Here is a 16,797-nt window from a genome sequence, read left to right as displayed (position 1 = left end):
ATTTATACGAACAAATGATAGGTCTCGGCAAGTTTTTAGTGACGGAAATGGTCGTAGGTAAAAACCATTTGCAGTTCTATACCTACTTCCAAATCTGTAGGTAAAAAGCATTTGTACTTCTGATTGGGTTCTATACCTATGGCCAAAATCCGTAGGTAAAGCATTATTGTCTAGTCCAACGGCTAATGATTCCGTAACTATAGGATGTAGTGACGGCTCAAATCCGTAGGTATAACACCAGTATCCACCACGAAAAAAATAGCCGTAGGTATAGGTATTTTGACATATACCTACGGCGAAAGGATATTTACCTACGGTTTTTGGCTGTCACTAAATGTCAATTTTCTTGTAGTGTAAATAAAGAGAAAAGACACATGTTAATCCTAGACCGCCATAAATCAATTCTAAGATCTAACAATAAGGTCCAAAATCCTACAAAAATCCATGCTCATTGATTAGGTTGAAACAGTTATGGAAGAATTTTTCGGATTTTAAACCATCCTTGAATAATGTCAAACAATTTTTGGAAGAACACAAACAAAGTACACCTAAATGCACTAAAGTTAGGTTCAAATATAGGTATTGAATATACTTTTTTTTGAAAGAAGGTATTGAATATACTTGATCTCCTTTGTTTTATATAATTGTAAACAAAAACGATAAAGAAATGTGTGGCTGTATAAATATGATTTATATATTTAAAAAAAAAAATAAGGAAGAAGAAGTTTTATTAATAGGGTGACTCTAATAAAGATTAATTCTCATCAAAGGTTTATAAAATGGTTATTAGAGTCACCATATTAATAAAGATTAAATCTCATCAAAAATTTATAAAATGGGTTATTAGAGTCATCATTATCTACAAGTGGATGAAAAATCCTGAAATTATAAAATAGGAAAGACTAAAAATACTTTTTTTTTTAGGTACAAACTAAAAATACATTTTAACAAAACATAAAATTGATACAAGAATATTGATTGGAGTATTACGGAATTAATGCATTCGTAGAAAGTAGACATTTTTTAAATACGAGGACAATAGATTCTTATTTTGTCAAAAAAAAAAAAAGGACAATAGATTCTTATCTAATTGAGGAAGGATAAACCGTTATTATAATTAAAGTAACACTAATAAACTTTTTACATCCGTTTTCGAGGAGATATGATCTCTGTCCCTCTAAAACTATAAGTCTAAACAATCCATTTGATGTTTGTCTAGTGATGTTGGGTTGAGATGTTGGGTTGAGACTTTAGGGTGTGCTCTTCTGAAGGTCTCAAGTTCGATTTACTCTAGTGTCAATTTTGATGGGTTAAATCCAGACAAAGCTATACTCTGACTTTAAATAGACCCTGTGCAACTGGACGATATGATTGAACGCATAATATTAGTCGATTTTTAGGCCATATACCGAGTTGTCAAAAAAAAATATTATAAGTCTAAACTCTTACCAATGAGCTAACACTATATGCACATGACGATAGAAAAATCACACACACATGCAATGCCCCAAAAGAATAGTTACTAGTTTTTGTTTTTCTATTTACTAAAATATGGGGTGTTCATAGTTTGATTTAGATAGACTTTGAGAAGAAAAAAAAAAGTCAATCTTAATAGCAAGAGTGTGTCTCAATAGGGTGTTTGAAAATATAGAAAATATAAATTATATGCAATTCAAATGTTTCAATTTAATTTCCTTTATCTATAATTATTTTTTGTTTTGATAGAAAGAAGGTGATGCTAATACAAAGTTTTTTCATGGGTTAGTTGCTCAAGAGGAGAAATAATATTATTCTAAGCATAAATGGTAATGTCTGTTAGTTGAAGGGTGGCTGAGGTAAAAGGGAAGATATTTGATCACTTCAAAGGTCAAGTTATATATATAAATCTTTTAATAGACCTTCAACAGAAAACTTGTCTTTTCAAAGTTTCTTTGACGGTGATGCTGCATTTTTGATTGCTAATGAAGTGGTATGCAAATCAAAGAAGAATAAAGACCTAGTTATGTTTAAAGTTGATTTTAAGAAACCTTATGACTCGGTGTAATGGGATTATCTTGATGTGGTTATAAATAGAACGAATATTCCATTTGGATGGAGATGTTCAATTTTTGAATTTCTCTATACGGCTACAAAGCTAGTGTTAGTGAAAGGTAGTCCTACAAATGAATTCACTATGGGTCGTGGCCTTAGAGAAAGATATCCAAGTGTTTCCTTTTTTTATTCCGATTGCTTTTTCACTAGTTTTCTCTAATGCTATCATTTCATAGTGGACTGAGTCAATATTGTATGTTCTTATTTTTTTCAAGAAACAACTCCTTGTGTGATACTTAATGTGTAGCCACTGATCACTTAGGAATCATCTAATGATCTAAAAAGGTGTTCCATTCTTCATCACTGTACCATTCAAGTACAACAGGATACCTTTGATAATGTTATCCTAGAGTCATGGTCTTTTTAAGGCATATCATGACTCTTTCAATGACATGTCAATGCTTTTTACTCAGTCTACTTGTAAACTTGCATAAGAGTCTCACGTTGTAGACAATGTCGGGTCTAGTACATCCAGTGACATACCTAAGGCTGCCAATGATGTTCACATATTTTGTGTGTTTAACTAACACCGTCTCCAGTGTTATTAAAGAGTTTTACACTTGGATCATAAGGTGTGCTTGCATGTTTATAATCAAAATAATTAGATCCTCTCAACATAGTGAGATTGATCCAAGAAAATTTCTTTTTCTGTTATATTAATCTTGATACCAAGAATTACATCAGCTTCTCCTAGGTCTTTCATATCAATATTGTTTCTCAACAATGATTTCATATAATTTACAACACAAATCTTTGAACCAAATTTGAGCAAGTTGTCTACATAGAGACATATCAGATATGATTGTGCAAATGTTATTTTCATATTTGTAGTAAATACATTTGTTACTTCATTCACTTTATACTCATTCGATATCATTAGTTTGTCAAATTTTTTTCATGCCATTTCTTAGGAAGTTGTTTTAGACCATACCAAAATTTATCTAACTTACCGACCTTGTTTTCTTGCCTATGAATCACAAAAGCTTCATGTTGTTCTATATAGATTTTTTCTTCTAGTTCACCATTAGAAAAAAAAGCAGCTTTTACATTCATTTGGTGTACTATCAAGTTATGAATGACAGCTAGAGAAATTAGTACACTTATGGATGTGATTCTAGGGACTGGTGAATAAATGTTGAAGAAATCTATATTTTCCCTTTGCCTAAAACCTTTGGCTACAAGACGAACCTTGCATTCATTGACTGATCCATCAGGTTTTGGTTTCTTTTTCAAAATCCATTTACAACCTTTTGGTTTGCAACCATGAGGCAAGTCTACTAAGTGCCATATCTCGTTAGACTCTAGATAATCCATTTTATCGTTTATAGCTTCTTGCCATAATTTTACATCCAATGAAGAGAAATCTTCTGTAAGGCTTAATGGGTCCTCATACAATATATAGGCCACATAATCAGGTCCATACTCTTTAACAACTATTGCTCTAATACCTCTATGAGGTTCTAAAACATCATGTTTGATGTTTTCATTACTACTTTTAATTAGTGGAATATGATCAGATGTAGTGCCATCACTACTCTTTAATTTTAAAGGGGTATTTATTTTCATAGAACTTAACATCGTTTGATTCTATGACCACTTTAGTATTTATGCCATAAAAACTATATCCTTTGCTATTTTTTGTCACGACCCAAAAAAAAATCATCGTGACCGGCGCACGAACTAGATCATTCTAGCCCGGCAAACCTATTAATCAAACTTGACAACTATAATAAATAAATAATAATTTCCAATTTGAATTTCATTTCAAAGAAATATTCACTGAAATTTCGACAAAGTTTCCTCTGTATTTTCAACATTTCCAAGATGTAAATCCTGTTTTAAAAAAAATTTGTTCTATCAGCCAGACTCTCCAAATAACATCTTTATTTTCATACTACTTGCACAACTCAAAATAAAACATCCTATCAGAAAAATACTTCTGATTCAAATTTTCTATCATATACATCATATATATAAAGTTTGACATTAATCTATAATTATTTTCTATGTCATCAAGATGCGTCAATATTACCGTTAATCAATTTCAATAATATAAACTAATGACAATATCTATATAATAAAATGGAACCTCATGAATTCCATTAACAATGGCAAGGATAAAGTGAGTCTTTTCCCCTTATAGCATCAGAGGAAACAATGCTCCGCTCGGCACCAATCCTAAAATTTATTTCAGCAACAATAAACAAATCATATAACAAATATAATCATAATCACCACAATTATATCAATTACAATCATATATCCAATATATCGTATTCTGATATAACTTATACTTTGACATACTTATCTGGGTATGTCTCTAGTTCTTTTCTCATAATAACTAGTTTCGGCTAAACTAAGCCGGAGTTCCATAATTTTATTTTTTATTCTCTTTCAAATATTATTCGAATAATTCTTGACTTAAAATTTCATATCATTAATTATACATTTAATTCGTTACTATGAGCCGTACCTCATAGGCTACATTATCTCTCGTTGTAGCAAACGGAATACTATGACCCGTACGTCATAGGCTACATTATCTCTCGTTGTAGCAAACGGTATACTATGACCCGTACGTCATAGGCTACATTATCTCTCGTTGTAGCAAACGGTATACTATGACCCGTACGTCATAGGCTACATTATATCTCGTTGTAGCAAACAGTTTACTATGACCCGTACGTCATAGGCTACATTATCTCTCGTTGTAGCAAACGGTATACTATGACCCGTACGTCATAGGCTACATTATCTCTCGTTGTAGCAAACGGTTTACTATGACCCGTACGTCATAGGCTACATTATCTCTCGTTGTAGCAAACGGTATACTATGACCCGTACGTCATAGGCTACATTATCTCTCGTTGTAGCAAACGGTATACTATGACTCGTACGTCATAGGCTACATTATCTCTCGTTGTAGAAAACGGTTTTTCCATATATTCTCTGTTTTTTTCTTTTTCTATGAGCATGTTACTCATTTCAATTTTTCTCCTCATTTCCATTTTTCTGCAATTTTCTATAATTCACTGTGAGCATATTACTCATAGGATGCATTTCGAATTTTCTTTCAATTCTTTTCTATAATTTTTATACATCAATTGTCTCAATAGAATTTTCCTCCAACATTTATACTAGCATAAACATACTTATTAGCTTAAAAGAGATTTTAGGATACACTAATAAGGATATCTAATTCATAAATAATCATCATACTATCTCATATTTATTCCGATTCAAATGCACGAACATGCTGCTTCAAGATCGAAAACACAAGAACAAATTCGTCAAACTCTAAAGTCATATTGTACTAAACCATTAATATCATTACCTTTGTAATTTTAGACTACTCAAGTTTCATTAAAATAGCTTAAAGTCTTTGAATCTAACCCAAATTCGAATTTACTTGCCAAAAGATACATCTACAAATGGATCAACAAACTTATCCTTAAAAAAATTTCAATTTTCTCAACCTCGAGTAATTCAACCCATAGCACTATTGTTTATCTAAACCATCATGGCATCATATTCTAACTAAATAGTACCAAAATCATAATCTACATCCACCACTTAATAAAATAGGTCTCAAAACTCATAACTCCAACAAGAATACAAATACAAAGTTAATTTCTAGCTCCCATTATAAACCAGTATATACCAAGGCTCTAATTAAGTCAATAGTCATCCTTTTCATAGCAAAATAACATGCCTAAACAAGCTCTCTACTTTCAATCCAAATTTCACGCATTATTGTCGAATATAAACTTAATCAACATTTATTTACACCGATTCAATACTTAATTTCAAAAGAATTTAGTTCCAACCTTACATCAACATAAACTATGATTTTTAAACATATAATAGGATAAAATAAGGCTCAAACAACAACTAAGTCTCATATATCCATTGAAGCCTTACTAGGAAGCTTAAAATCATCAATTTAACAAAAACAACATGCTGAATTTGTGGCTTTCTTCAAAAATCCGAAAATAAATGTAAAAATACCAAAAATAAATTTTTGAGAAGTGGTAGAAGATAGAACTCACCAAGAGGAAGGAAAAGAAATGAAATGGTCAAATATTTCATTTTTCATAAGTTCCTTGAGCTTATTCCTTCATGGGTACTTCCAAAGTCAAGCTTACAAGTGGATTTCCATGAATTGAAATGAAAATGAAGATTTGGAAAGAGTATGGAAGAGGGGCGGTTCACTATAAATTGGAGGGAGAGAGAAGTTTTGTAGTATGATTCTTGCTCAAATCTCTACATAGCACTTCCTTAAAACATGTCTTTGATGATTCCATGATGGATTATTGAATTTTGGTGTGGCTTGGTTGGTGGGGTGAGGACCGAAATTTTTGAAGAGAGGAGGAGAAGAGGAAATATTCTAGAGTGATGAGGAAGGATGTGGAACATGAGGAAAAAAAATCTAGCCTTGGCCCATTAAAAGAAAATATTGAATCCCAAGTTTACCATTTTGCCCTTGGATAAAAAATACCTCATGGAGGAGATATTACATTCTACCCCCCTTAAGAAAATTTCGTCCTCGAAATTTTAGGGATTTACTTGCTAATAAGCGCAAATAATTTCAACTTTAGATTCCAACATACGTCCATTACGAACTGATTCTTTCTGACTGACTAATTTAAACTGTATAGGTACCAGCCACCACGCTTCCGCTGCGCCACTCTGATTTATTTCTTCACACCTTACATCATACTCCTTATACTGCGTCTTCTGTTAAGGTTTCATTCATCTCTCAGACATTTGTTCTAACTGTCATATACTAGTCTGAGTTGATCAGGCTCAGCTAGATATGACATTTGGAATAAATATCTAGAACCCAAAAGTCACACTACATCTTATTGAATTCCATTGACCCAAGGCACGATCTGAATCGACCAGCTCTGATACCAACTTTGTCACGACCCAAAAAAAAATCATCGTGACCGGCGCAGAACTAGATCATTCTAGCCCGGCAAACCTATTAATCAAACTTGACAACTATAATAAATAAATAATAATTTCCAATTTGAATTTCATTTCAAAGAAATATTCACTGAAATTTCGACAAAGTTTCCTCTGTATTTTCAACATTTCCAAGATGTAAATCCTGTTTTAAAAAAAATTTGTTCTATCAGCCAGACTCTCCAAATAACATCTTTATTTTCATACTACTTGCACAACTCAAAATAAAACATCCTATCAGAAAAATACTTCTGATTCAAATTTTCTATCATATACATCATATATATAAAGTTTGACATTAATCTATAATTATTTTCTATGTCATCAAGATGCGTCAATATTACCGTTAATCAATTTCAATAATATAAACTAATGACAATATCTATATAATAAAATGGAACCTCATGAATTCCATTAACAATGGCAAGGATAAAGTGAGTCTTTTCCCCTTATAGCATCAGAGGAAACAATGCTCCGCTCGGCACCAATCCTAAAATTTATTTCAGCAACAATAAACAAATCATATAACAAATATAATCATAATCACCACAATTATATCAATTACAATCATATATCCAATATATCGTATTCTGATATAACTTATACTTTGACATACTTATCTGGGTATGTCTCTAGTTCTTTTCTCATAATAACTAGTTTCGGCTAAACTAAGCCGGAGTTCCATAATTTTATTTTTTATTCTCTTTCAAATATTATTCGAATAATTCTTGACTTAAAATTTCATATCATTAATTATACATTTAATTCGTTACTATGAGCCGTACCTCATAGGCTACATTATCTCTCGTTGTAGCAAACGGAATACTATGACCCGTACGTCATAGGCTACATTATCTCTCGTTGTAGCAAACGGTATACTATGACCCGTACGTCATAGGCTACATTATCTCTCGTTGTAGCAAACAGTTTACTATGACCCGTACGTCATAGGCTACATTATCTCTCGTTGTAGCAAACGGTATACTATGACCCGTACGTCATAGGCTACATTATCTCTCGTTGTAGCAAACGGTATACTATGACCCGTACGTCATAGGCTACATTATCTCTCGTTGTAGCAAACGGTATACTATGACCCGTACGTCATAGGCTACATTATCTCTCGTTGTAGCAAACGGTATACTATGACCCGTACGTCATAGGCTACATTATCTCTCGTTGTAGCAAACGGTTTTTCCATATATTCTCTTTTTTTTCTTTTTCTATGAGCATGTTACTCATTTCAATTTTTCTCCTCATTTCCATTTTTCTGCAATTTTCTATAATTCACTGTGAGCATATTACTCATAGGATGCATTTCGAATTTTCTTTCAATTCTTTTCTATAATTTTTATACATCAATTGTCTCAATAGAATTTTCCTCCAACATTTATACTAGCATAAACATACTTATTAGCTTAAAAGAGATTTTAGGATACACTAATAAGGATATCTAATTCATAAATAATCATCATACTATCTCATATTTATTCCGATTCAAATGCACGAACATGCTGCTTCAAGATCGAAAACACAAGAACAAATTCGTCAAACTCTAAAGTCATATTGTACTAAACCATTAATATCATTACCTTTGTAATTTTAGACTACTCAAGTTTCATTAAAATAGCTTAAAGTCTTTGAATCTAACCCAAATTCGAATTTACTTGCCAAAAGATACATCTACAAATGGATCAACAAACTTATCCTTAAAAAAATTTCAATTTTCTCAACCTCGAGTAATTCAACCCATAGCACTATTGTTTATCTAAACCATCATGGCATCATATTCTAACTAAATAGTACCAAAATCATAATCTACATCCACCACTTAATAAAATAGGTCTCAAAACTCATAACTCCAACAAGAATACAAATACAAAGTTAATTTCTAGCTCCCATTATAAACCAGTATATACCAAGGCTCTAATTAAGTCAATAGTCATCCTTTTCATAGCAAAATAACATGCCTAAACAAGCTCTCTACTTTCAATCCAAATTTCACGCATTATTGTCGAATATAAACTTAATCAACATTTATTTACACCGATTCAATACTTAATTTCAAAAGAATTTAGTTCCAACCTTACATCAACATAAACTATGATTTTTAAACATATAATAGGATAAAATAAGGCTCAAACAACAACTAAGTCTCATATATCCATTGAAGCCTTACTAGGAAGCTTAAAATCATCAATTTAACAAAAACAACATGCTGAATTTGTGGCTTTCTTCAAAAATCCGAAAATAAATGTAAAAATACCAAAAATAAATTTTTGAGAAGTGGTAGAAGATAGAACTCACCAAGAGGAAGGAAAAGAAATGAAATGGTCAAATATTTCATTTTTCATAAGTTCCTTGAGCTTATTCCTTCATGGGTACTTCCAAAGTCAAGCTTACAAGTGGATTTCCATGAATTGAAATGAAAATGAAGATTTGGAAAGAGTATGGAAGAGGGGCGGTTCACTATAAATTGGAGGGAGAGAGAAGTTTTGTAGTATGATTCTTGCTCAAATCTCTACATAGCACTTCCTTAAAACATGTCTTTGATGATTCCATGATGGATTATTGAATTTTGGTGTGGCTTGGTTGGTGGGGTGAGGACCGAAATTTTTGAAGAGAGGAGGAGAAGAGGAAATATTCTAGAGTGATGAGGAAGGATGTGGAACATGAGGAAAAAAAATCTAGCCTTGGCCCATTAAAAGAAAATATTGAATCCCAAGTTTACCATTTTGCCCTTGGATAAAAAATACCTCATGGAGGAGATATTACATTCTACCCCCCTTAAGAAAATTTCGTCCTCGAAATTTTAGGGATTTACTTGCTGATAAGCGCAAATAATTTCAACTTTAGATTCCAACATACGTCCATTACGAACTGATTCTTTCTGACTGACTAATTTAAACTGTATAGGTACCAGCCACCACGCTTCCGCTGCGCCACTCTGATTTATTTCTTCACACCTTACATCATACTCCTTATACTGCGTCTTCTGTTAAGGTTTCATTCATCTCTCAGACATTTGTTCTAACTGTCATATACTAGTCTGAGTTGATCAGGCTCAGCTAGATATGACATTTGGAATAAATATCTAGAACCCAAAAGTCACACTACATCTTATTGAATTCCATTGACCCAAGGCACGATCTGAATCGACCAGCTCTGATACCAACTTTGTCACGACCCAAAAAAAAATCATCGTGACCGGCGCACAAACTAGATCATTCTAGCCCGGCAAACCTATTAATCAAACTTGACAACTATAATAAATAAATAATAATTTCCAATTTGAATTTCATTTCAAAGAAATATTCACTGAAATTTCGACAAAGTTTCCTCTGTATTTTCAACATTTCCAAGATGTAAATCCTGTTTTAAAAAAAATTTGTTCTATCAGCCAGACTCTCCAAATAACATCTTTATTTTCATACTACTTGCACAACTCAAAATAAAACATCCTATCAGAAAAATACTTCTGATTCAAATTTTCTATCATATACATCATATATATAAAGTTTGACATTAATCTATAATTATTTTCTATGTCATCAAGATGCGTCAATATTACCGTTAATCAATTTCAATAATATAAACTAATGACAATATCTATATAATAAAATGGAACCTCATGAATTCCATTAACAATGGCAAGGATAAAGTGAGTCTTTTCCCCTTATAGCATCAGAGGAAACAATGCTCCGCTCGGCACCAATCCTAAAATTTATTTCAGCAACAATAAACAAATCATATAACAAATATAATCATAATCACCACAATTATATCAATTACAATCATATATCCAATATATCGTATTCTGATATAACTTATACTTTGACATACTTATCTGGGTATGTCTCTAGTTCTTTTCTCATAATAACTAGTTTCGGCTAAACTAAGCCGGAGTTCCATAATTTTATTTTTTATTCTCTTTCAAATATTATTCGAATAATTCTTGACTTAAAATTTCATATCATTAATTATACATTTAATTCGTTACTATGAGCCGTACCTCATAGGCTACATTATCTCTCGTTGTAGCAAACGGAATACTATGACCCGTACGTCATAGGCTACATTATCTCTCGTTGTAGCAAACGGTATACTATGACCCGTACGTCATAGGCTACATTATCTCTCGTTGTAGCAAACGGTATACTATGACCCGTACGTCATAGGCTACATTATATCTCGTTGTAGCAAACAGTTTACTATGACCCGTACGTCATAGGCTACATTATCTCTCGTTGTAGCAAACGGTATACTATGACCCGTACGTCATAGGCTACATTATCTCTCGTTGTAGCAAACGGTTTACTATGACCCGTACGTCATAGGCTACATTATCTCTCGTTGTAGCAAACAGTATACTATGACCCGTACGTCATAGGCTACATTATCTCTCGTTGTAGCAAACGGTATACTATGACTCGTACGTCATAGGCTACATTATCTCTCGTTGTAGCAAACGGTTTTTCCATATATTCTCTTTTTTTTTCTTTTTCTATGAGCATGTTACTCATTTCAATTTTTCTCCTCATTTCCATTTTTCTGCAATTTTCTATAATTCACTGTGAGCATATTACTCATAGGATGCATTTCGAATTTTCTTTCAATTCTTTTCTATAATTTTTATACATCAATTGTCTCAATAGAATTTTCCTCCAACATTTATACTAGCATAAACATACTTATTAGCTTAAAAGAGATTTTAGGATACACTAATAAGGATATCTAATTCATAAATAATCATCATACTATCTCATATTTATTCCGATTCAAATGCACGAACATGCTGCTTCAAGATCGAAAACACAAGAACAAATTCGTCAAACTCTAAAGTCATATTGTACTAAACCATTAATATCATTACCTTTGTAATTTTAGACTACTCAAGTTTCATTAAAATAGCTTAAAGTCTTTGAATCTAACCCAAATTCGAATTTACTTGCCAAAAGATACATCTACAAATGGATCAACAAACTTATCCTTAAAAAAATTTCAATTTTCTCAACCTCGAGTAATTCAACCCATAGCACTATTGTTTATCTAAACCATCATGGCATCATATTCTAACTAAATAGTACCAAAATCATAATCTACATCCACCACTTAATAAAATAGGTCTCAAAACTCATAACTCCAACAAGAATACAAATACAAAGTTAATTTCTAGCTCCCATTATAAACCAGTATATACCAAGGCTCTAATTAAGTCAATAGTCATCCTTTTCATAGCAAAATAACATGCCTAAACAAGCTCTCTACTTTCAATCCAAATTTCACGCATTATTGTCGAATATAAACTTAATCAACATTTATTTACACCGATTCAATACTTAATTTCAAAAGAATTTAGTTCCAACCTTACATCAACATAAACTATGATTTTTAAACATATAATAGGATAAAATAAGGCTCAAACAACAACTAAGTCTCATATATCCATTGAAGCCTTACTAGGAAGCTTAAAATCATCAATTTAACAAAAACAACATGCTGAATTTGTGGCTTTCTTCAAAAATCCGAAAATAAATGTAAAAATACCAAAAATAAATTTTTGAGAAGTGGTAGAAGATAGAACTCACCAAGAGGAAGGAAAAGAAATGAAATGGTCAAATATTTCATTTTTCATAAGTTCCTTGAGCTTATTCCTTCATGGGTACTTCCAAAGTCAAGCTTACAAGTGGATTTCCATGAATTGAAATGAAAATGAAGATTTGGAAAGAGTATGGAAGAGGGGCGGTTCACTATAAATTGGAGGGAGAGAGAAGTTTTGTAGTATGATTCTTGCTCAAATCTCTACATAGCACTTCCTTAAAACATGTCTTTGATGATTCCATGATGGATTATTGAATTTTGGTGTGGCTTGGTTGGTGGGGTGAGGACCGAAATTTTTGAAGAGAGGAGGAGAAGAGGAAATATTCTAGAGTGATGAGGAAGGATGTGGAACATGAGGAAAAAAAATCTAGCCTTGGCCCATTAAAAGAAAATATTGAATCCCAAGTTTACCATTTTGCCCTTGGATAAAAAATACCTCATGGAGGAGATATTACATTTTTGGCATACCCAATGAATATACATTCACAGGCTCTACTAGCGAGTTTAACTCTCCTGGAATCCGAAATCAGAACATAGACCAAACAACCCAAAATTCGAAAATAAGACTAGTTGGGTTGTCTTTTCTTCAAAATTTCATAAGTAGAAATTTTGTTCTTAGACTTGGGTACTCTATTTAACATAAATATCAATTTTTGTAACAAAAAATGAACCTGACAAGCATATCACTTATATTTTTTTTTCTTTCAAAATTGCAGTGTAAAAATTTCAATTTCTGTAAGAAAAAATGAACTTTATAATATCGGTTATAAACTTGAATGTTAAGATGTCTGAGACAAATCAAAGTTGAGAATGTCGCAAATGTTTAGGGATATGGTTTGGAGTTAGGGTTTGAATTTGGGGCTATGGTAAGAGTTTGGTATAAGGTTTTGATTTGCATAATTTGAAAAAAAATATTATAAATTTGAGATTTACATTTTAATACAGAAGGGAAGCAATTTTAAATTTTTTAAGTGTTTTTGAAATTTTCTAAAATTAGCTTGAACAAAATAATTTATAAAATTCATTCATTAAATACAATTCCCTAAAGTTACCTATAAAGTTATGTAAAAAAAAACCTATCAAGTTTCCTCATCCAACAACAATCTAAAATATCATGCGGTGTGATTTTAACCACTTTCCAAAAATAATCGATCTGATATGACTGAATGTAGTTTAGACGTGCATGTATACCGTGAAGTGACAAAGTCAAACTCTAACCAATAAGATGAAACCTTTTGAACTAGACACCGTTTGAAAAATTGTTTATCAACAACAAATTAGTATATAATTTTTTTTTTTTGAATAATTAGTATATAATTTATATTATCTAAAATTATGTATATAAATATAAATCAACATTTATTATTGGGGCGTGCCGCATATGAAATAGGTGATCAAGGTTAAGTAGTAGACACTACATTGCCACCCCTACTTGTGGTGCCTATCTGACCCTGATCACCTCTTTCTGTAGTATTGTCAAGAAACTAACAACTAACAAATATTATATTGATACAATATATCATACTAATAATAAAATAAATATAAATTTGTATGTACAATTAAATATGATATATGGACAATTGATAATATATGCAATGTACGGGGTTCAAACCCCAAAAAAAGTAATCTGAAATCAGATTACTACTATTAGTAATTGGAGTTGCTTTCCTAAGGATAATACTTCCAGTCTCTAGATGCTAGGCTTCATAATTAGGGCATGTTTGAAGTAACCAAATTGGAAACATATATACTTGAAAATTAATTTATGTCTTAGTCCTGAAAGATACTCCTAAAATGTTCTAAGCCACTATATTGGCCATATGAAATTGATTTTTTGATATACCATGCTGAAAAGAATATATCTTGTAATTGCCTAATTATTTGGCAAAGACGATGGAAGCGTCATTTAATAAGTTCATGCTGCCTTTGTTGACATCTGTTTCCTTAATTTCATAATTGTTATTTGTATGTTTTTAAAAGGAATGCATTTTTTTTATTTATTCAAAAAAAAATGCATTTTTTTTCATGACTGAACTATGTCTCAAATGAGCGATACCAAAAATCAAACTCGAGTTCTCTTTTCAAGAGAAAATCATTTTGCAAACTCTTCAAATACCATGTTGTAAAGGAATGCATCTCTTGTTTAAATATTTTGTTAAATGTTTTATTTATGTGGACTTGTATATTTTTATTAATGAGAATATATTTTCGTATGGATTAATTGATTGATTGGGAGGTAGTTACAAGTATACATAAAGTTGGTGTCAGTTAAATGCATAACCTAACTAACTAACTCAACGCTAAAAAAGTTAATAGGAGTTAAGTCAACCAACTAAACTAACTATAGTAAGGCCCAGTTCCTAGTTAACTAACTTCATCATATTTCACCAAGCTAAGGCCTAAAAATAACCAAGAGGCCTAGCTTAGGAATGAACCAGTCAAAATTTGTTGCATGACAATGTGACACTCTATGTTCAAATGCTTTGTCCTAACACAAAATTGGAACTTCTGTGCATTTGACTTGCAAGTCTCTAAGAAAATAACTGAGCCATTGTAATTCACATGCGGCTGCCACTAATGCCATATATATTCAGCCTTTGAGGAGGATTTTGAGATTGTTTTTTTGCTTCTTTGATCTCCAAGATTTCAATGATTGGCCAATAAAGAAGTAGTATCTTGTGATAGACCTTCTGGTGGCAGCCACCCAAGTATGCATCACTGAACACAAGTAGCTGGAGTGAAAAGCTGTGAGGAAAAAACAAACCAGTACCATGATTCCCTTTTAAGTACCTCAAAACTTTCTGTGCAGCTTTGAAGTGAGTTGAAGTAGGTGAATATAGAAATTGGTTGGAGAAATGTTAACGAGTGTTCTCGGAACACTGTTTAAAGACTTTAAATGGTAAGTTTTTATAAAAATACATGTATACAGTGCATTGGAATTTGAAATGATTGACTTTTTTAAAAAATAATTTTTTAAATTTAGGATCCTTAAACAATGTCTTAGAGACATTCGTCAGATATAATAGATTACAGGCTCTATGTTCCGACATATTTATGGTTGGTTCCCTGTCATCATTGTGAAGTCTTTGTCTAGGATCCATTGGAATACTAGATGGTTTTCAGCCTAAGTTATTTGTCTCTGGCAATATTCCCTGCGTCCCTTCTTATAAGATCACTTTACAAAAAAAGATTGGTATTAAGAAAAGTTGTTGGAGTAATAAATTTGTATGAAATGTGTGTGATTATTATTAAATTAGTATCCTTTATACTACATTAATAAGGGGTATATTTAAAAAAAGAGTAATAAATGCATATAATAATTTGTAGTGAGTCTTATATTTAAGAACAACCATTCTTTTGTAAGTGGTCTTATAAATAGAAATGGAAGAAGTATTATCTTTTACATAAAGTGATGCCTTGTTATGAGGAAGTAACTTCCAATCAGAGGAAGAATTTCATAATTCCAAAGTCTTTGATCCCAAAAGCATCTTGGAATTTGTTTTGACTACTTGTAATTCTTCTAATTTATCTCCTATGAGTACTATGTCATCAACATAGATTAAAAGAGATGTGAAGGATGAACTTGTTTTATGAGTGAATAGTGTAGGGTCAGATTGAACTCGAGTGTAACCTATGCCTTGAAGAAAAGAGACAATTTTTTGATGCCACTTTCTGCTTGCTTTAAACCACACAATGATTTAACTAGCTTGCACACCTTATTGTTTGGAATTACTTCTAGTCCTTGTGGAATCTTCATGTAATCTTCACACAAGTCTTCATGAAGGAAGGCATTATTCACATCTAATTGGTGAGTATGCCAATTATTGGTGGATGTTATGGTTAATGATTGTCCTTATAGTAGTCCTTTTTGCCACTAGTGAGAAAGTTTAGAAGTAGATTATTCCCTCTATCTAATTGTACTCCTTAGCTACTAATCTTTCCTTGTATCTCCCTATTGATCCATCAACTTTTCTTTTTATTTAATAAACCCACTCATAAGCCAAAAGATAAGTGTTTTTAGTTATCGTACCCACAAAGACCCGTGTGATGTCAATGCCTTTCAAAAGTTACTATAGTTTTAAGGGTACCCTAGTTTTAAATGTGGAAAAAAGATTGATTTTACAAGAATGATCCAAA

At 31.8% G+C, this 16,797-nt stretch overlaps 2 long non-coding RNA genes across 2 annotated transcripts; both read right to left on the bottom strand.

Annotated features, from left to right (window-relative positions):
- Window positions 1-3,934: 3,934 nt before the first annotated feature.
- LOC146952793 (uncharacterized) lies at window positions 3,935-9,358 on the bottom strand. The gene is made up of 2 exons (XR_015007668.1): window positions 6,141-9,358; window positions 3,935-4,269 (listed from the first exon to the last, which is right to left on the bottom strand). It is a non-coding gene; the product is annotated as an uncharacterized LOC146952793 (long non-coding RNA).
- A 1,083-nt stretch (window positions 9,359-10,441) lies between these two features.
- Window positions 10,442-13,110, bottom strand: LOC146952792 (uncharacterized). Its single transcript, XR_015007660.1, has 2 exons — window positions 12,648-13,110; window positions 10,442-10,776 (listed from the first exon to the last, which is right to left on the bottom strand). It is a non-coding gene; the product is annotated as an uncharacterized LOC146952792 (long non-coding RNA).
- Between the last annotated feature and the right edge of the window lie 3,687 nt (window positions 13,111-16,797).

Source organism: Medicago sativa, chromosome 1, assembly GCF_051527215.1.
Source record: "Medicago sativa cultivar Bolivia chromosome 1, Bolivia_mono, whole genome shotgun sequence".
NCBI classification, from domain to species: Eukaryota; Viridiplantae; Streptophyta; class Magnoliopsida; order Fabales; family Fabaceae; genus Medicago; species Medicago sativa.
This window is presented reverse-complemented; position numbering and strand designations above follow the sequence as displayed.